Raw genomic sequence first — 21,211 nt, 5'->3', positions numbered from 1 at the left:
CAGATTCTTGGACCTCATCGTTCTAAATTTGATCCTAAGGCCTCCAAATGTATTTTTCTCGGTTATTCACAAACTCAAAAGAGATATTGTTGCTATGAACCCACTTCTGGGAAAAGACTTGTCTCTATGGATGTCACTTTCTTCGAGGATGTACCCTATCATCCTAGGGTTTCTCCTCAGGGGGAGAGTAGTGAGTGTGGGGTTAACTCATCAGAAGTTCCTTTACCTATTTCATTGAGTGATGAGGGATGCAGTGGGGAGGGGTGTCAGAGGTGCCGGGATTTGTGAGTCTATCGCAGGCGGTGGAGGCATGTTGATTTCGGTCATCAGTAGTCCAGGCCAGCCCCAGTTCCTTCAGTGGATCCAGATCCAGGTTCTACAGTTCCTTTATCGGATCCGGGTTCCACTGAGATACCTTCCACTGTTGAGCCCTTATCTCCTTTGATGACCTTGACTTCCCCATTGCAGTCCGTAAAGGCAAACGGCGTTGCACCACATCCACAACCCACTGCATTTCCCAATTCTTGTCCTATGATCACTTGTCCCCCTCTTACAGGTCCTTCCTCACATTTATTGCTGATATTCCTATCTCCAAAACAATGCAGGAGGCTTTGTCAGTTCCTGAGTAGAAGGATGCAATGAAGGTTGAAATGGATGCTCTTTTGAGAAATAATACTTGGGAGCTAGTTGACCAGCCTAAAGGGAAGAAACTGGTTGGATGTAGATGAGTATTTACTGTGAAACATGTTAACAGGTGTATTACATGTACTATTCACAGACTTAGTACCCGTAGGGGTATTTTTGTAATTATGTAGGCATATTGTTATGTACGACCAGAATAGTATAAATGCAAAGCTTCTCTCAACTGAAGCTAAGTTTTGAGGCCTTAACTCTGTAGCCTCTTCTTCTTCTTCTTCTTCTTCTTCCCTTCTTCTCCTGCTCAACATGGTATCAGAGCATGACTGTCCAGGCCTAGAAAACAACCAGCTGAGGTCTCTCTCCACTGCTGCATAGAAGCTATAGTCCTAATGCTCGAAGACAAGGGGAGGAAGCGTTCTCTAGTGTTGTGGATTGTCTCCACTGTCGAGTTGGGTTCTGCTACATGAAAGCTGACTATTCAACTTTCTGGCGCAGAAAAAAGGGTTATGCTACTGACTGTTCAACTTCCAGCCTTAGGTGTTGGTAGCTGGTGTTGCTCGACTAAGAAGTCTATGGAAATCCATCCCAGATGTTCGAAGGAAGGTTCTGACTTGAAGAGAAGTTCGAATCCATGACTGTTCTACCTATTCACAGTTCGGGTGACATAGGGACTGAAACTTTTTTTTTCCTGTTTATGGCTCTCTTCTTGCACGACTGTTAATGTCCCAAAATCTGTGTAGGGACTATTCCCCTTCCTTCGATTGTATGTTGCTCTATTCAACTCTCCAAGAGACTGTGGTTGAACCCTAGACCCTAAGTGACTGTTCGGCTATCCTGGAAAGTGGATATCAGCCGATTAGGTGTGGTGCACCACCACTTGTATTGCTGTTTCTACTGAGTTTTTTATTTTTTTATTTTTTCTCTCTTGGTTGAGAAGCTGTATTGAAGTTGTAAGACTGTAGATCATTCAGACCTGGTTACACTGCAAGAGCAGTTTGTGTATTGTTCTGTGGACTCCTACACAGTGTAGGTCATACATCATAGTACTGCAGCTGCAGTGTTTGTGTTTGGTTCTCTGTGAAACTGAAAATCAGCAAGTGCCTAGTTGTGGACTGTAACAGCTCTGTAAGGCAGTGTGCCTGTGTTTTTGAGTACTTCTAAACCTAGAATCATGAACAAGGAAAGATTGTGGTGTACTAATTGTCAGAAGCCCCGGCACACCAAAGATACTTGTTGGGATCTCCATGGAAAATCAAAGTGGGCTCAGGATTTACCTAAGAAGCAATGCTCAGATGTAATTAGAAGACCCGTGCAACAAGGTACCAAGAAACACCACATGGCAAATATGGTTACTCAGGAGAATCAGCCCTCCACTTCTACTGTGCCTCAAACACCACATAACCAACACAGCTACTCTGGATTGGACCCAAGGGAGGATATTGTAAACTCCTTCCGTGACCATTTGGAGCTTTATGGTAGAGCAAAGCCCACCACCTCTTTTGCATCCATATCAGTTAATTCTGCCACAGCTTTCCATGCTGCTTCACACAACCTTGACTCTCCATGGATCATCGATTCTGGAGCGTCAAAACACATGACTGGTATGTCCTCTTACTTTCAAACTTATCACCCTCTTTCCGGAAGAGATAAAGTGAGACTAGCTGATGGATCATACACTTCAATAGCTGGTCAAGGAACTCTCTCTCTTCCCCTCGGCCTTACTCTTTCTGATGTTCTTCATGTTCCAAAATTCCCTATGAATTTGTTCTTAGTCAGTAGTGTTACAAATTCCTTAAACTGTTCTGTGACTTTTTTCCCTACCTATTGTGTGATTCAGGATCTGACCTCGGGGAGGACGATTGGTAGGGGACGTATGGTTGATGGTCTCTACATGCTGGAGAATACGACTGGCCTTCATGTTAGAAAGTCTATGAGTCTGTTCAAAACGAGTAAAATGTATTTGTGGCACTGTTGTCTGGGTCATTTGTCTTTTGAGACATTGAAATTGGTTTTCCCAGAACTGTGTAAGTCAATGTCTGTTTCTAATTTTTCTTGTCAAACGTGTCAGTTAAGCAAGCATTGAACTCAATTTCCTCAAAGAAATAGTAAATCTGAGTTTCCTTTTCACATTGTGCATTCTGATGTGTGGGGCCCTATTACTTTACCTTCTGAGAGTGGCTACAAGTACTTCATTACCTTCATTGACGATTATTCCAGATACATTTGGGTATATTCAATGCGAACCCGTGAGGAAGTACCAAAGTTATCCAAGATTTTTAGCGGATGGTCTTCACCCAATTTCAGACCGAGATTCAAATATTCCAGTTAGACAATGCAAAAGAGTTTTTTCATAGTGACCTCACGGAGTTCTTTGCTTCACATGGCTCTCTTCATCGGAGCTCTTGTGCCTGTACGCCACAACAAAATGGTGTGGCTAAGCGGAAGAATCGACACCTCCTTGAAGTGGCACGGGGTTTACTACTCCACATGAATGTTCCCAAACGTTTTTGGCTTGAGGCTGTCATATGTTCTACATACCTCATTAACCGAATGCCTTCTCGTTGGTTAGAGTACAAAGCCCTACATCAGCTTCTCTTTCCAAAGGCCCCTCTTCTTTCTATCCCTCGTGTTTTTGGTTGTCGGTGCTTTGTCCAAAACCTATCTCCCACCCGGGGGAAATTGGACTCTCGTGCTATCCCGTGTATATTTATTGGCTACTCATTCTTTCAGAAAGGGTATCGTTGCTTTGATCCTGTTTCTCGGAGATTCTATGTCTCCATGGATGTTACCTTCTTTGAAGATGAGCCATTCTTTCCTGTTTCTCCTCAGGGGGAAGTGTAGGCATGAGGAGAAACTGGTTCAACTTCCTCCTCTTCTTAATCCTTCTCCTTCTCCCCCTTTTCTTCTTGATCCTCCACCTTTCCGTGTTTTTTCTCATCATCATAAAGGCCAACCAAGTTCAAGAGCTGTGGAGAATCCAGAAGCTGCACCTCAAGTGCCATCAAACTCTTCGGGGGAAGATCATACTCTCTCAGGTAACTTGACTCCCAATGATAGTCCTGACCTCCCTGTTGCTAATGATCTTGACCTTCCTATTGCTCACAGGAAAAGTGTTAGGTTGTGCACCACAAAACACCTCATTTCCAACTGTCTCTTATGAGAACATCTCACCTTCATTTCGTGCCTTCCTTACCTCCATTGACAGTATCTCTATTCCAAAGAATGTGGCAGAAGCTCTCTCAGTACCAGAATGGACAAATGCCATGAAGAAAGAAATTGATGCTCTTCATAAAAATGACACGTGGGAACTTGTTGATCTCCCTAAGGGTAAGGTTCCAGTTGGATGTAAATGGGTGTTCACTGTCAAGCATGGGGCTGATGGAATTGTGCAGAGGTATAAAGCTCGTTTAGTGGCAAAGGGTTTTACTCAAGTATATTGAGTTGATTATGCAGAAACCTTTGCCCCTGTTGCCAAAATGAACTCTATTAGAGTACTTTTCTCTCTTGCTGCCAATCTGAATTGGGATCTACATCAGCTTGACATCAAGAATGCCTTCTTGAATGGTGACCTTGAAGAGGAAGTTTATATGGCTCAACCCCCCGATTTTTTGGCTCAAGGAAGTGAACAAAAAGTGTGCAAATTAAAGAAGTCTTTATATGGGCTGAAGCAATCACCAAGAGCTTGGTTTAGTAGATTTCATACTGCAGTTCAACAGAGAGGATACAAGCAATGTCAATCAGATCACACACTGTTTGTAAAAAGGGTAGAAGGTAAAATGGCTGCCCTAATAGTATATGTGGATGACATAATTGTTATTGGTGACTGGGAGGATGAAATTCAAAGTTTGAAAGGCTTCCTTGTCACTCAGTTCGAAGTGAAAGATCTAGGACCTGCCAAATACTTCATTAGAATTGAGGTTGCCCGATCAAAAAAGGGTATCTTCATCTCCCAAAGGAAATATGTCCTAGACTTCCTTAAGGACACTGGAAAGATTGGGATTAAACCAGCTGACTCTCCCATTGACCCCAACCATAAGTTAAGTGACAGCCAAGGTGAACCTCTTAAGGATGTGAAGCAATTTCAGAGGCTTGTAGGAAGATTGTTGTACCTCTCTATGACTCGTCCAGACATAGCATATGTTGTTGGTGTCCTCAGTCAATTCATTCATGCACCTAGGTCCACCCATCTTGAAGCAGCAGAGAGAGTACTTCAGTATCTTAAGAAGTTCCCGGGTGCTGGTTTATTATTCCAGAAACATGGACACTTGAGGGTTGAAATTTACACAGATGTGGATTGGGTTGGATCTCAAAGTGACAGAAGGTCTACTAGTGGTTACTGCACCTTTGTAGGAGGGAACCTTGTTACTGGGAGGAGTAAGAAGCAAACCGTGGTAGCTAGATCCAATGCTGAAGCTGAGTACCGTGCAATGGCACACGGAGTAGCCGAAGGTATGTGGATAAAGAATCTATTGGGAGAGTTGGGTTTTCCAATTGGTAAACCCGTGACTCTACTCTGTGTCAACAAGGCAGCTATATGTATCACTGCCAACCCGGTGCTACATGATAGAACAAAGCACATTGAAGTTGACAAGCATTTTATCAGAGAGAAAATCATCATAGGCGAAGTATGCACTCCATACATTAGCTCTGAAGATCAACTAGCAAACTTATCTACATAAGGGCTAAACCATTCCAGGCATCAAGGTCTCTGTGACAAGTTGGGCATGATTGATATCTATGTCCCAACTTGAGGGGGAGTGTTAACAGGTGTATTACATGTGCTGTTCACAGACTTAGTACCCGCAGGGGTATTTTTGTAATTCTGTAGACATATTGTTATGTATGGCCAGAATAGTATAAATGCAAAGCTTCTCTCGTTTGAAGCCAAGTTTTGAGGCTTTAACTTTGTAGCCTCTTCTTCTTCTTCTTCTTCTTCTTCCTTCTTCCCTTCTTCTTCTCCTTCTTCTCCTGCTCAACAAAACATAATGCTGATGGTTCCATTGAAAGGTATAAGGCTCGGTTAGTTGCAAAGGGATTTACTCAAACTTATGGTATAGACTACTTGGACACTTTTGCTCCAGTAGCAAAGATGACCACTATTAGAGTTTTATTGCCCTTCACAACCAGTTACCCTTGGCCCTTGTTCCAGATGGATGTCAAAAATGCCTTCCTCAATGGAGACTTGCAGGAAGAAGTCTACATGCAGTTGCCTCCTGGATTTTATGATGCAGACACAGGAAAGAAGGTTTTCCGGTTGAATAAAGCTTTGTATGGACTAAAACAGTCCCCCAGAGCTTGGTTTGATAGATTTAGACAAGCCCTTGAAAGGTTCGGCTATGTACAGGCCCAGTCAAACCATACATTGTTCATTAAGAGAGTGGACTCTTTCTTGACTTTGCTTGCTGTATACGTGGATGATATTGTAGTGACAGGGAATGATAATGGTGAGATTGAGTCTCTCAAACAACTCCATCAAGAATTTGAGGTGAAAGATCTGGGAGAGCTATGATACTTCTTGGGTATTGAGGTAGCTAGATCTAAACATGGGATATTTGTTTCCCTAAGAAAGTATGTTCTAGATTTGTTGGAAGAAATTGGAAAGTTAGGTGTTAAGCCTGCAGATACACCTAGTGAACAGAATCACAAGATCAGTGCAAAAGGTGCAGAGCCACTTGAAGATAAAGCTATGTTCCTGCGGTTAGTTGGAAAACTCCTCTATCTTTGTCTCACACAACTAGACATCAGTTATGCGCTCAGTGTTGTCGGTCAGTATATGCACACTCCTAGGACTACTCACTTACTCGCTGTTGAGAGGATATTAGCATATTTGAAGAGGTGCTCAGGTAGAGGTATATTATTCAAGAATAATAATCACATGAAGATAGAAGTTTATACAGATGCTAATTGGGCTGGGAATATTGATGATAGAAGGTCTAACTCTAGATATCGTGCTTTTGTAGGAGGTAGCCTAGTCTCCTGGAGGAGTAAGAAGCAAAGTGTTGTTTCTCGTTCTGGTGCAGAAGCTAAATACAGGTGCATGGCTAATGGTGTGGCTGAAATGCTATGGTTGAAATCACTATTTGAGGAGTTGGGTATTGCTTATGAGAAGCCCTTAATGCTGTATTGTGATAATCAGGCTGCTATTATAGCTCATAATCCGGTACAACATGACAGAACTAAGCATATTGAAGTAGATCGACATTTTGTCAGAGAAAGGGTTTCATCTCAAGAAGCGTGTCTTCCGTATATCACCTCCAGCATGCAGCTTGCAGATCTTCTCACTAAGGCTGTTCCAAGGAAGAAGTTAGAGGCAGATCTATGCAAGTTGGGAATGACAAATATCTATTCCCAACTTGAGGGGGAGTGTAAAGAACACTGGTGTGGACTCCACTGATGTGGTCCCCACAGTGTTTTTATGGCAACAATATTTCTGTTAGATATGACATGTTAGTTGGTAGTTATTTCAGCTTTATTATTAGTTATTTCTTATTATATTTGCCATGTAAGCAATAAGGGCAATTCAGCCCTTTTACAGTTAGCCAAAAGTTATAAATACTAAGAGAGGGTCGGCGGAAATTATGACCTACTCTCTCTCTTTTCTGAAACCCTCTTCGTGTACTTCTTGTCTTCCTCTCTTCTCTTCTTCTTCTCTTCAATTTTTCATCCTTTTTTCTTTTTCATTCAAGACTGATTTTAGTCTAGATCGACTACTTCCCTCTCATCATCCATGTGGCATCCCCCTTCACATCCACTGTTAAATAATTCTCAACCTTATCAAAATCTCTGCCTGATTGTATTCACTCCTCTTTCTCCTATGAAGAGAATTTTTTTCCTCATCCCATCCTCTTTGTAAAGGCCACCCTCCTTTGACTTAGCTACACCCAATTTACTCATAACAATGCCCACTCACTTTCCTTGATGAGTGAAGAGACATATCACTATCACTAACCTCAAAAGCCTCTTCGGAGCATAGTTTTCAAGTCACCAAGGTAAGGCTAGGCGATAGGGTCTTGCCTTGTCACCTAGGCAATGGGGCTCTTTTGAATTCTCAAAGTACCATTCAACCTAAAAGCTTAAGCTATTAGCTGATTTCCATGAATAGGTTTTATTCTCTAACATGCCCCCTCACACGAAAGCCCCTTGGGCTTGAAGTGTGGACAAACACATGCCGACCCATACCTTGTGTTGAAATTCTATTAACTATAATGGGGGTGTGATGTGTGGCTCATTGTGACACTAGCAAGTGCACTAGCCGTTCAAGTAATAAAGTAGTGAGTGAAGTATCGTTCCCACGAGGATTTAGGAAACAATTACCAATATTAAATTGAGCACTTCTTATTTGATCAACAAATAAATCAAAACTCTAATGAAAGCTAAGAAATCCTAAATTAAAATCTATCTAAATCATTGGTCCAATTGCCTTCAATTCAGGTTAGAAGAGTAAGCAGTAAATGTTAATCTCAGAATTCAGCAATCTATCAATTTGGATCATTCGAATGAATCATGATTGAGCCTTTGTTTGGTGAAACCCCAAGGTCATGAACAACCTCTCTCAAGCGCATGTTCATCCTATGCATGAGTGACGGTTCTTCTATCTCTAGCAAGAATCTAATCCCCATGCATGCATTTCTTCAAACACTTCTAAGGCATCAATTCAAATCTGAATTGATCACCAACTGAATTGTGCAAGTTATCTCTAACCTTGCACTCAATTCAGTTCTTGAATAGTAGATCTGAATTCCTAGAGTCTCTCTCAAGCACTCTAGGAATTCCAAGCTGTAGATTAATTCGCCCAATCTGAAAATTGCAGATCTGAATTCTTTTTCAAGCAATTCAGATCTTGCAATCTCAGATCTGAGAATTCAGATATGAGTTTTGAAGGTTAGTTGGCCGAATTGATCTGCAATAACACCCTTATTCAAGAAACTTCAAGTACAATCCATGATCATTTGAATGAATAAAAAAGAATTAGATTGCTGAACTGAAATTTTACAAGCTGAAATACATCAAGGAAGAATGGAAACAAGGAGAAAGAAGAAAGAACATATAACTAAGAAACTGAATTCAAATCAAAAGAGAATGAAACTACAAATGATTTATTACAAAAGATCTTTGAATCACAAGCCCTCAATTCGAATTCACCTTCTTCTTCTAGCTTGCTTGTCTTGAACTTCCTTCAGCCCTTCTTCTTCTTCTTCCTTGCGCCTAGCCTTCTTCTCTTCTCTTCTCAAGGTGGCTGAACCTCTAAGAGTGGGAGAGCCTTCCTCTCAAGCAATTGAACACTTTCTCCCCTCCTAGAGGCCTCCTTATATAGTTTTTCAAGGGGGCTCTTGCCCCTTCTTGAAGCCTCTAGAATGGGGTGTATTACACCCCTCATGAACCTTCTAGAGTGCTCCCTCCTTCTCTTCAAGAAACTCCTAGAAGTTGCCGCCCCTAGCTCCCTTTGGGCTGCTATTTGGGCTACAACTTAGCTTGCTTTTGAGCTCATGTGGGCTACACTCTAGGCTGTTATTTGGGCTAAAAATGGGCCTTCCTTGCTGGGCCGAATTCTCCTCATAGCTAGGCTTTATTTTCTTGGGTTTTCTCAAGGAATTCACTTGCTCTTTTTGGGCCGAAGTGTTCTCTCTTGCTTCCACGACCGGGCTGGACTGAAATTGGTCTTTTTGAACCTTCTTTTCTTGCCTTTTTCCTTCCTTTTCTTGGATTGATTATCCCTGAACCTATTCTTAGCATTAAGCTAAATTAAGGCAAAAATTAATAAAACCGGCATGAAAATCCATGCTAAAGTCCTCAAAAATTATAGATAAATTGTAAGTTCATCAAATACCCCCACACTTAAGCTTTTGCTTGTCATCAAGCAAAGACATCAGCCATAAACTTAACATTCCCCCCTTCTGTTCTCACCATTTACCTGGTGAACTTTTTAAGATAGAAATGCATTGAGTAGTCGGGGAACTTTTGTAAGTGCTCAACTCTTATTCTTGTAAATTACCATTTAATATATGTATCAGATCCGAGGAAAGGAGAATATGAATTTCATCATAGTCTAGCCTTCACTCCTAATTCATATATAAATCAGCTCCTTAATTGTCAAGGTTAATAATCAAATTTCACTAAGTTTCACATCTGTAACTAAATCTCAATGAGAGTTCAACTTTAGAGTGCCCCTTTGAACCTCGGTTGTCACCACAATTACTTATTTCTAAGGGTGAGTGCATTTTATGCTCCATCTCACCTTATTTTTTTCTTTTCGGTGTGAGTGCATTTTATGCTCCATCTCACACTTTTCTCTTTTTTTTTTTTTTTTTTTGGTGTGAGTGCATCTTATGCTCCATCTCACACTGGTCACTTGCTTGAGGTAGGTAAATAGGACTCATGTTCTAAGCTGCTAGTTTTACTATTCAGCTCAGAATAGCGGAGTCAATTTGGGCTTTTGTCCTTCTTTTGCAATTATTGAACCTCAAGAATTAGCACTTCAGATGTGCACTAGCTTTCTTGACCATTAACAATGAAATCAAGGGCTTCCATACACATGAAGGAAGTTAGGGCTAGTCATGCTGAAAGGCATATTCAGCTCCCCTTTTCTCCTGCCTATATCAAATTAGGTCATTCACAAGAATAAAAACTTAACAAGTACATCAGTCTCCCTCAACTCATTGAATTCCTTCTTAAAAAAAAATCATCAAATAAATAGTAATGAACTTGAGGGGTTCCAGTCTTTTTTTTTTTTTTGTGATGTCATTGCCTGCATATGTGTGTTGGGGTGCATGAGGTGCATGGTTTCAACCCCCATACCCTAGCCTCGGGCTCACTCCCCCACACTTGAGATGAACATTGTCCTCAATGTTCGTAGTGTTAGGGAGTCACACTTGCTAGAGCAAACTGAAGAAAAGAAAATGATGAACTGAGTCCTTAAAGAATTGGAATTTTGAGAAAAAGATCTTTATTTTACTAACTAATATTCTAAAAAGATAAATGACAAAAAGATTCCTTAACTTGTTCATGAGCAAGCATAAGAGATTATTGGTTATCTAGATAAACAGTGGATGGAGGGGGTACAGTAATGCCCATTAAATATGGTTTCAGGCGTTGACCATTTACTTTAAACGTGCCATGAACCGGGTGGGTGAGTTCTATAGCCCCATGGGGAAAAACCTGTGAAATGGTAAAGGGTCCAGACCACCTGGATCTCAGCTTACCTGGAAACAAGCGGAGACGGGAATTATATAACAATACCTGTTGGCCTACATAAAAGTCCCGTCTCAGCAAGTTCTTATCATGCCAGTTTTTTATTCTTTCTTTATAAACTTTGGCATTCTCATAGGTGGTAAGTCTGAATTCATCCAATTCATTCAATTGCAACCGCCTTTTAGCCCCTGTGGCCTGAATGTCAAAATTTAAGAATTTAAGAGCCCAATAGGCCTTGTGTTCCAATTCAACTGGTAAATGGCATGCTTTACCAAAGACCAATCTGTAGGGGGACATGCCAATAGGTGTCTTAAATGCAGTTCTGTATGCCCATAATGCATCATCTAATTTGATGGACCAATCTTTTCTGGTGGATGCTACGGTCTTTTCTAGAATTCTTTTGAGTTCCCTGTTAGCCAACTCCACTTGGCCACTGGTTTGAGGGTGATAAGGGGTAGTTAATTTATGTGTAATTCCATATTTCTGCATTAACCTCTCAAATTGGCTATTGCAGAAGTGAGTTCCCCTATCACTAATTATAGCTCGCGGAGTGCCAAATCGGGAGAATAGCTTCTTTAGGAAGTGTACTACCCTTCTTGAGTCATTTGTGGGTAAAGCCATGGCTTCTACCCATTTGGATACATAGTCAACTGCAACGAGGATGTACTTATTCCCAAAAGAATTCGGGAAAGGTCCCATGAAATCTATACCCCAAACATCAAAGATTTCACAGATTAAAATATTGGAAAGGGGCATTTCATTCCGTCGGGAAATGTTTCCCGATCTTTGGCATTTGTCACATGTGGACACACCCTTATTCAAGAAACTTCAAGTACAATCCATGATCATTTGAATGAATAAAAAAGAATTAGATTGCTGAACTGAAATTTTACAAGCTGAAATACATCAAGGAAGAATGGAAACAAGGAGAAAGAAGAAAGAACATATAACTAAGAAACTGAATTCAAATCAAAAGAGAATGAAACTACAAATGATTTATTACAAAAGATCTTTGAATCACAAGCCCTCAATTCGAACTCACCTTCTTCTTCTAGCTTGTTTGTCTTGAACTTCCTTCAGCCCTTCTTCTTCTTCTTCCTTGCGCCTAGCCTTCTTCTCTTCTCTTCTCTCAAGGTGGCTGAACCTCTAAGAGTGGGAGAGCCTTCCTCTCAAGCAATTGAACACTTTCTCCCCTCCTAGAGGCCTCCTTATATAGTTTTTCAAGGGGGCTCTTGCCCCTTCTTGAAGCCTCTAGAATGGGGTGTATTACACCCCTCATGAACCTTCTAGAGTGCTCCCTCCTTCTCTTCAAGAAACTCCTAGAAGTTGCCGCCCCTAGCTCCCTTTGGGCTGCTATTTGGGCTACAACTTAGCTTGCTTTTGAGCTCATGTGGGCTACACTCTAGGCTGTTATTTGGGCTAAAAATGGGCCTTCCTTGCTGGGCCGAATTCTCCTCATAGCTAGGCTTTATTTTCTTGGGTTTTCTCAAGGAATTCACTTGCTCTTTTTGGGCCGAAGTGTTCTCTCTTGCTTCCACGACCGGGCTGGACTGAAATTGGTCTTTTTGAACCTTCTTTTCTTGCCTTTTTCCTTCCTTTTCTTGGATTGATTATCCCTGAACCTATTCTTAGCATTAAGCTAAATTAAGGCAAAAATTAATAAAACCGGCATAAAAATCCATGCTAAAGTCCTCAAAAATTATAGATAAATTGTAAGTTCATCAGGGTGACAAGGATTGAACACTAGACCACTTGGTCACCTTGGCTTTGATACCATGGCAAGGAACAATTCAACCTAAAAGCTTAGGTTGTTAGTAAGGTCCCTAGATAGGCTTTTGTTCTCTAAAAACAATTAATCCTAGGGAATAGGTTCCATAGCAAGCAACAATCATCTTTTATTATTACTTGTCTATAATCTTCATAAAAAATGTATAAACTTCATTTAAAACATAGAAAATCAACATATTTATGAAAAATATGGAAGAAAGAAAAGAAATTTTGGAAAATAGAGTGGCTTAGCCTCTGTTTTTGTCCTAGGAAAAGAAGAAAAGAAAAGAAGGGATAGAGGAAAGTCAATATATGTTGAGTGGAAAATTAACTGAATAGTTTAGTTTAATAATGTCTATTTTATTATTATAATCTCAAAAAGTTAAGAATATTAAAGTATCCAACAGCACTGTGTAAAAAATATCTTGGCAATTAAGTGACGCGACACTCCATGAGTGTCTTATTGCCTAGGTGTCACTCTACACATTAAGCTACCTTGGTATTACTTGATTGTCATAGTCAAGTAGTATATCCTAGAGGTAGTCTCTATTTTATATGATAGTGGGTTGTTCTTGTATCATTTGGTGTAGCAAAAGTATACAGGCCTTCACTGGGTTATTTGCTTTTTCATTTGATTGATAGTAACATATTTGTGTTTTATTGGATGGTCACTATAAATTGTTGCATCTATGTGTACTCTTGAAAACCAAATCACCCAGGCATGCACTCTTTAGGTGATTTGATTTATTGTTTGACTTACAACATGTTTGGGTATTTTTAGAAGCCACAAGAAAGTGTTATGATTATGTGAACTCATTACTCCAGATGTTAGGCTATGTATTTCTTGATATTTCTAGTTAGGTGGTGGATTTTAGAGTTAGTCTCCATTTTATCATGTGATAGCGGGTAGTTTATGGATCATTTGTGGTAGCAACAACAAGCATGCACTCATTGGGTAATTTCATCTTTTATTTGATTGATAGAATGCCTATGTTTTATTGAAGAGTTGCAAAAAGGTTTTGTGACCATGTGGACTGGTCAAAACTAACCACCTAGGAATGCACTCACTAGGTGATTTGGTTTTTCTTTTGATTGATGGCATATTAGTGCTTTATTGGAAGGCCACAAGAAAGTGCTGTGACCATGCAAACACGCAACAAGACATGTTAGGTTACCTTGGCAATTCTTGATTGTCATAGTAAGGTAGTAAACTTTAGAGAGTATCAATACGCATGAACCTAACCTATGTATTGGGTATTTCAACTGGCCATAACTTTTCTTTTCTCCTTTTTTTTTTTTAGTTTTTCCTCTCCAAATTGGCCAGGGGTTGATTTTAGCCCTACATACCCCCTGAAACTGGTCAAAGCCCAAAAGAGACTTTAGCCTTATTTAGAGTATTGGTGACTTGTCGATACGATATGCATCGACTGGTATGGGCCGATATATTGCAAAGTTTTGATCCTTGGTTAAAGGTAGTCTCTATTTTTTCACGTTAATGGGTTATTTTTTGTATCATTTGGGGTTAGGAAAAAGGCATGTACTCATTGGGTGATTTGATTTTTAGCATGGTTGTGTTTTGTTAGAGGGTTGTATGAAAGTGTCGTGGTCATTTTGAACTAATCACTGAACATGTTAGCTCACCTTAATATTTTTAAATTGTCATAGTACGGCAGTAGACCCTAGAGGCAATCTTTATTTTTTCATATGCTGGTGGGTTTCTAGTGTGTCATTTAGGGTAGCAATAGTAGGATGCATTCACTAGATAATTTGTTTTTTTTTTTTTTTTGTAATAGCATGTCAGTGTTTTATTAGAGGATCACAAGTGTTGTGACTATGTAAACACATCAAAACCAGGAGATTTGGTTGATAGCATGTCGTGTTTTATTGGAGGGTTAGAAGAAAGTGTTGTAACAGTAGAAGATCAAGACTCTAATCAGTCTTGAATCCTAATAGGTTTTAGGTTTACAAAATAGAAGAAAAGTGAGAGAAAGAAGAGAGAATAGAAGAGAGAATAGAAGAGGAACAGGAGAACACAAGTGGTTGAAAGGAGGAACAGATTCTAACAGATCTGTCGCCGCCACTTTCTTATTATTTATAGGTTATGTTTATGACACAATAGAAAGGACACATCTGCCCTTAGTACTTACATAATAAATAAAGTAAATAAAAGCTGAAATAAATAACAACCAAATTAACAAACTGACTCAAACTGACACTATTATAACTGAAACAAATAACTACACATGCTGTCCTACGAACACAGTGGGGACCACTGCAGTGGGGCCCACATCAGTGTTCTCTACACTCCCCCTCAAGTTGGGAGTAGATATCTATCATTACCATCTTGGATAGGTCTGCTCTAACTTCTTCCTTGGTACAGCCTTGGTGAGGATATCCGCGAGCTGCATATTAGATGTGATGTACGGAAGACACACTTCTTGTGATGTGACCCTTTCTCGCACAAAATGTCGATCAACTTCGATATGTTTAGTTATGTCATGCTGCACTGGGTTGTGGGCTATATTAATAGCTGCCTGATTATCACAATACAACATTAATGGCTTTTCATAGTCAATACCCAACTCTTCAAGTAGTGACCTCAGCCATAGGATTTCAGCCACTCCATTAGCCATTGATCTGTATTCCGCTTCAGCACTGGAGCGGGAAACAACATTCTGCTTCTTACTCCTCAAAGAGACAAGGTTACCTCCCACAAGGGCACAATATCCAGAGGTAGACCTTCTGTCATCAACACTCCCAGCCCAATCGGCATCTGTATAGACTTCCACCCTCATGTGATTATTGTTCTTGAGCAGTATACTTCTACCCAAGCATCTCTTCAAGTATGTTAATATTCTCTCTGCCGCAAGAAGATGAGAAGTTCTATTGGAGTGCATGTATTGGCTAACAACACTAACTGCATAGCTGATATCCGGCTGAGTGAGGCAGAGATATAGGAGCTTTTCAACCAACCGTTGGAACATAACTTTGTTTTCAAGAGGCTCCCCGCCCTCTGCACTAATCTTGTGATTTTGTTCGATTGGTGTATTAGCCGGCTTAACACCCAACTTTCCAGTTTCCGCCAACAGATCTAGAACATATTTTCTCTGAGAGATAAAAATCCCCTGCTTGGATCTAGCAACCTCAATACCCAAAATGTACCGTAGTGCACCAAGATCTTTCACTTCAAACTCTTGATGAAGGAGTTTGAGGGACTCAATCTCATGATTATCATTTCCTGTCACCACAATATCATCAACATATACTGCAAGTAGTGTCAGAGAGGACTCCACCCTCTTGATGAATAGTGTATGATCTGACTAAGCCTGTACATAACCAAACTTTCCAAGGGCTAATATGAACCTATCAAACCAGGCTCTAGGTGACTGCTTCAAACCATACAATGCCTTGTTTAGTCAGCAAACCTTCTTACCTGTCTCAGTATCATAGAATCCAGGAGGCAATTACATGTAAACCTCTTTCTGTAAGTCTCCATTCAGAAAGGCATTTTTAACATCCATCTGAAACAGGGGCCAAGAATGGTTTGCTGTAAGGGATAACAGAACTCGGATGGTGATCATCTTGGCTACTGGAGCAAAGGTCTCCAAGTAGTCTATACCATAAGTTTGAGTGAACCCCTTTGCAACCAGCCGGGCTTTATACCTTTCAATAGAGCCATCAACATTATGCTTCACAGTGAACACCCATCTGCATCCCACCGGTTTCTTTCCTTTTGGTGGGTCAATCAGTGCCCAAGTATTATTCTTCAACAGGGCATCCATTTCGACTTGCATTGCATCTTTCCATTCTGGAACTAATAAGGCTTCTTGCACTGTTCTTGGAATAGGGACATCGGCAATGGAAGTAAGATAGGACCGGTAAGATGGAGACAAACGATCATAGGATAAGAACTGTGAGATGCTGTGAGCTGTAGAAGTGGTGCAATGTCGTTTCCCTTTGCGAATGGCAATAGGGAGATCAAGGTCATCCACAAGAGAGGAAGTGGCAACAGTGAGGGGTATCTCAGTAGGCTCTGGATCTGGAGCCGCAGAAGGAACTGGAGCTGGCTGGGACTACCGATGACTAGGATCAACCTGCCTGCATCGCTTGTGATAGACTCTCAACTCCGGCTCCCTCTGACCACCCTCACCACTACAACCTTCATCATCCAGTGGAATAGGTAAAGGACCAACCCCACTCAAAACAGCCCCACTTCTACCAGCCCCACTTCCACTCTCACTGCTCTCCCCCTGAGGAAAGAAACTCAAAACAGCCCCACTTCCACTCTCACTGCTCTCCCCCTGAGGAGAAACCCTAGGATAATAGGGTGTCTCCTCAAAGAAGGTGACATCCATGGAGACAAACCGTTTCCCTAAAACCGGATCATAGCAGCAATAACCCTTTTGAGTTTGTGCATAACCAAGGAAAATGCATTTGGAGGCCTTAGGCTCAAACTTGGAATGATGAGGCCCGAGAAGCTGAACGAAACAGGTACAACCAAAGGTTTTAAGGGGAACAATGAACAACTCCTCGTTTGGGTATAGAAGGGAAAAGGGGGTTCTCATATCAAGAACACGGGAAGGAACTCAATTAATAAGATAAATTGTCATGAGGATAGCATCACCTCAGAAGCGAATAGGTACATTGGAGGTAAACATAATGCTTCTAGCCACCTCCTAGATATGCCTATTCTTCCTTTCAGCAATGCCGTTCTGCTGTGGTGTATAAGGGCAAGTGCTGTGGTGAATAACTCCATGGCTAAGAAGGTAGAAGGTTAATGGCTGAGCAAAGTATTCATTTGCATTATCAGATCTAAGGACTTTGATTTTGGTCCCAAACTGAGTGAGAACCATCTGATGGAAGTTTTGGGTCAGAGCAGAAACCTCATCCCGAGAGCGCATAAGATAGACCCAAGAAAACCGAGTATGGTCATCAACAAACAATAGAAAATATCTGTACCCACCCATCGAAGAGATATGATACAGCCCCCAAACATCAGTATGCACAATATCAAAAGAGGAATTACTCCTTTTATTACTTAAAGAATAAGAGGTTCTACAATGTTTGGCAAACTCACAACTCTCACACCTCAACTTTGATAACTCAACAGACTCAAATAAAGCAGGAAACAGATTTTTCAAAGACTTAAAAGACAAATCACCTAATCGGTTATGCTAAAGCATAACCGAACTCACAGACTGGGAAACAAAAGACTTCTTATATTTACTCCTCCCGGCGAGAATTCTCCCCAAGCAGATAGATCCCGTTCATCTCACGACCAGTCCCAATCACCTTCCTCGTCTCCAAATCCTGAAAAACACATCGGTCAAGGAAAAAGGTTACTGAACAGTTCATGTGTTTGGTAATACTACTAACTGAAAGCAGGTTAGTATCAAGTTTAGGAACATGCAAGATAGAAGATAAAGAGATAGTATCCGATAGCTTGATGTCCCCCTTGCCCAAAATGGGAACAAGAGAGCCATAAGCAATGGACACTGTATCTCGGCCAGAGGGCAAGTGATAAGAAGTGAACAAAGATGGCAAGTTAGTCATATGGTCAGATGCACCTGAATCTATTACCCAGTAGTGGTCAATATTACTTGGAGCTGAAGCATGGTAAGCTGAGTCTCGAGTACCTGAATGTGCAAATGCAGATGTGGCAAGAACTGATGGTGACTGAGATGGCTGAGCTGAACTCCCAACTTCCTTTTCCAACTGTATGAGGGCAACCCGAACAACAGCTAAAGTCTCTAGGGGTGTGCCTGATGAGGATGCTGAATCAGTGTTCACGGCCACATGAGCATTACCCTTCTTATTTCTTAGTTTTGCTGGACCAAGTGAGGATGTAGCTTCCAACAAGTATCTTTTGTGTGCTTGGGTTTCTTGCAATGTTCACATACCAGATCCCGTTTATCTTCCTTCTTTCGATCCCTTTCTGAGTCACCCCCTGGCTTAGGTTTAATAGCTGTCAAGGCTGGGAAAGAGGGCTGAGGCTGCATCATGACTTTCCTCCTGGTCTCTTCATTATGCACCAGGGAGTATGCTTGAGAAAGGGTCACTATCTCTTGTCAATATCTGTTGTCGCACAATGTCATAATCTGAATTCAAACCAGTCAGAAACTCAAATACCCTATTCGTCTCGACTTGCTTTCTGTGAGTCTATGCATCTTTGTGACTCTCCCACTAAAGGGTCTTTAGATGGTCAATCTCATGCCACAAGGATTTCAAGGTAGAGAAGTAGACAGAAACTGGCTTCTCTCCTTGTTTAAGGCTGTTCACCTCACACTTTAGTTCATAGGCTCTGGCAACATTAAGGGGTTGGGAATAGGTTTCTTTCACAACATCCCATATCTCTTTGGTTGTCTTTGACCACAAGAAATTTCGGCTGATATGTGGCTGCATAGAATTACACAGCCATGCCATAACCAAATAGTTCTCTTGAACCCACTTGGTGTATGTTGGGTCCTCCTTGGAAGGTTCTTTCACATCTCCCAAGAGGTAACCCAGTTTTCCCCTTCCTCCAGTAGCCATCATAGCTGATTGAGCCCACTCCAAGTAATTTGACCCATCAAATCTCATAATTGTAATCTGAAACCTGGTTTCAGATACACCACCAAAATTGTTGTTTCCAAAACTACTTTCTCCTTGACCCTTAAACTCCATCTTCGATCAAGAATCAATGGCTACAAACTGTTAGAGCCACTATACCAGAAAACAGAGTAAAACAAGCAGGTCTGAAATCTGATATGAAACCAACACAAAACTGATATGATCCGAAATCTGATATGAAAACAATCGCCTATCACAGTACATGCAAGAAATCAACTCAAATCTGATATGAAATCAATCGCCATGCACAGTACCAGGCAGCCTGCCAATTTGAGATGCTATTTTCTGAATTCGCTACTGTGGGGCCCACTGTTGCAAGAGCAAAATTAAGGTTTCAACTGTAGGTCTGAAATAAGTGCGCAGCTGCACTCTCCAAACAGTCCACACAAGTGGGACTTGTCGTAGGGCAATATGAAACCCTAAAAACTAATCACCTTTGAGAGGGGGGGTCGGCCAACAGTCAAACCCTAGAAACAAATTTAAACACAGTTCGGCAAGTCAAACCCTAGAAACAAACTTGAACACAGTTCGGCCCCTCCTTCTAGACAGGTTCAACCTATCTCGACTGATTGCAGTCTCTGAAACTCAATAAAAAAAACAAACTTATGTACTTTCGGTTTATTGTCTTCTAGGGTTACCTGAACCCTAACCTTCGCTGCTTCTTCCTGATTACCAACTCTCTGAAAGCCGTGGCAAGTCTTCAATTGCTGCGAACCTCTCCTGGTAATCTCCAAGATTCAGCCACCGAATACTTCTTCAAAGCTTCCAGCCCTAGCTAGTCCTCATGTGGTCAGCCGGACTAAACACACATGAGAAGCCCTAGATAGGCTCTGATACCAAGTAGAAGATCAAGACTGTAATCAGTCTTGAATCCTAAAAGGTTTTAGGTTTACAAAATAGAAGAAAAGTGAGAGAAAGAAGAGAGAATAGAAGAGGAACAGGAGAACACAAGTGGTTGAAAGGAGGAACAGATTCTAACAGATCTGCTGCCGCCACTTTCTTATTATTTATAGGTTATGTTTAGTACACAATGGAAATGACACATCTGCCCTTAGTACTTACATAATAAATAAAGTAAATAAAAGCTGAAATAAATAACAACTGAATTAACAAACTGACTCAAACTGACACTATTATAACTGAAACAAATAACTACACATGCTGTCCTACGAACACAGTGGAGACCACTGCAGTGGGGCCCACATCAGTGTTCTCTACAGTAACCATGTGAGCTCATTGCTCCAAACATTAGACTATCTTTGTATTTCATGATTGTCAAAGTAAGGCAATAGACCCTAGAGGCATAGTTTTTGTAGAGAACACTGATGTGGACCTCACTGCTGTGGTCCCCACTGTGTTCGTATGGCAGCATAGCATATGTTTTTTTGTTAGTCATGTCAGTGTTAGTTGGTAGTTATTTCAGTTTGTTGTTACAACTTGTTATTTCAGCTTTATTATTAGTTTATTTGCCATGTAAGCAATAAGGGCAATTCAGCCCTTTTACAATTAGTCAACATATATAAATATTAAGAGTGGGTCGGCAGATCATTAAGATCAACCCTCTCTCTCTTTTCTAAAACCCTTTGTGTGCTTCTTCTTTTCTTCTGAAATCTTTCCTTTTTGCTTTTGAATTCAGGACTGATTGTAGTATTGATCGACTACTGTTTTCAAGGTGTTGAGGCGAGGTTAGGTAATGTTTTTTTCTTTTTTTTTTTTTTTTTTTTTTTTATAAATAAAGCCCTTCTTTCACTATTAATTATTGCCTAGTCACCTAGGTGATGTTTTTTCTTTAATGAATAATACCGTGGATCCTAGGGTAATTCCTTAGGTTCCATAGCAAGCAGCAACCATCTTCCTCTATTAATTGTTTATAATCTTTATAAAAAGCATAATAGCTTCATTTGAAACATAGAAGATCAACATATTCATAAAAAAAGAAAGAAAGAAAAGAAATTTTCAAAAAATAGAGGGGTCTGAGCCTCTTTTTTTGACTTAGGAAAAGAAGAAA

General features: G+C 40.7%; 1 protein-coding gene across 3 annotated transcripts in view; it reads left to right on the top strand.

Moving 5' to 3' along the window:
- The window catches only part of MLH3 (MUTL protein homolog 3), a 91,831-nt gene that overhangs the window by 15,016 nt on the left and 55,604 nt on the right, over positions 1 to 21,211 (top strand). Inside the window, exon 3 of one of the 3 annotated variants that reach the window (XM_088951905.1) lies at positions 20,840 to 20,893. The exons of the other annotated variants lie outside the window; for them this stretch is intronic. The gene's annotated coding sequence lies outside the window, so the exon portion shown is untranslated. The remainder of the gene's footprint in view (positions 1 to 20,839; positions 20,894 to 21,211) is intronic. 3 annotated transcript variants of the gene reach the window in all.

The sequence above is a fragment of the Nelumbo lutea genome, chromosome 6 (assembly GCF_056320005.1).
Source record: "Nelumbo lutea isolate HS-2025 chromosome 6, American lotus-T2T, whole genome shotgun sequence".
NCBI classification, from domain to species: Eukaryota; Viridiplantae; Streptophyta; class Magnoliopsida; order Proteales; family Nelumbonaceae; genus Nelumbo; species Nelumbo lutea.
Note: the sequence above shows the minus strand (reverse complement) of the source record. Positions and strands in the feature narration are given on the sequence as shown.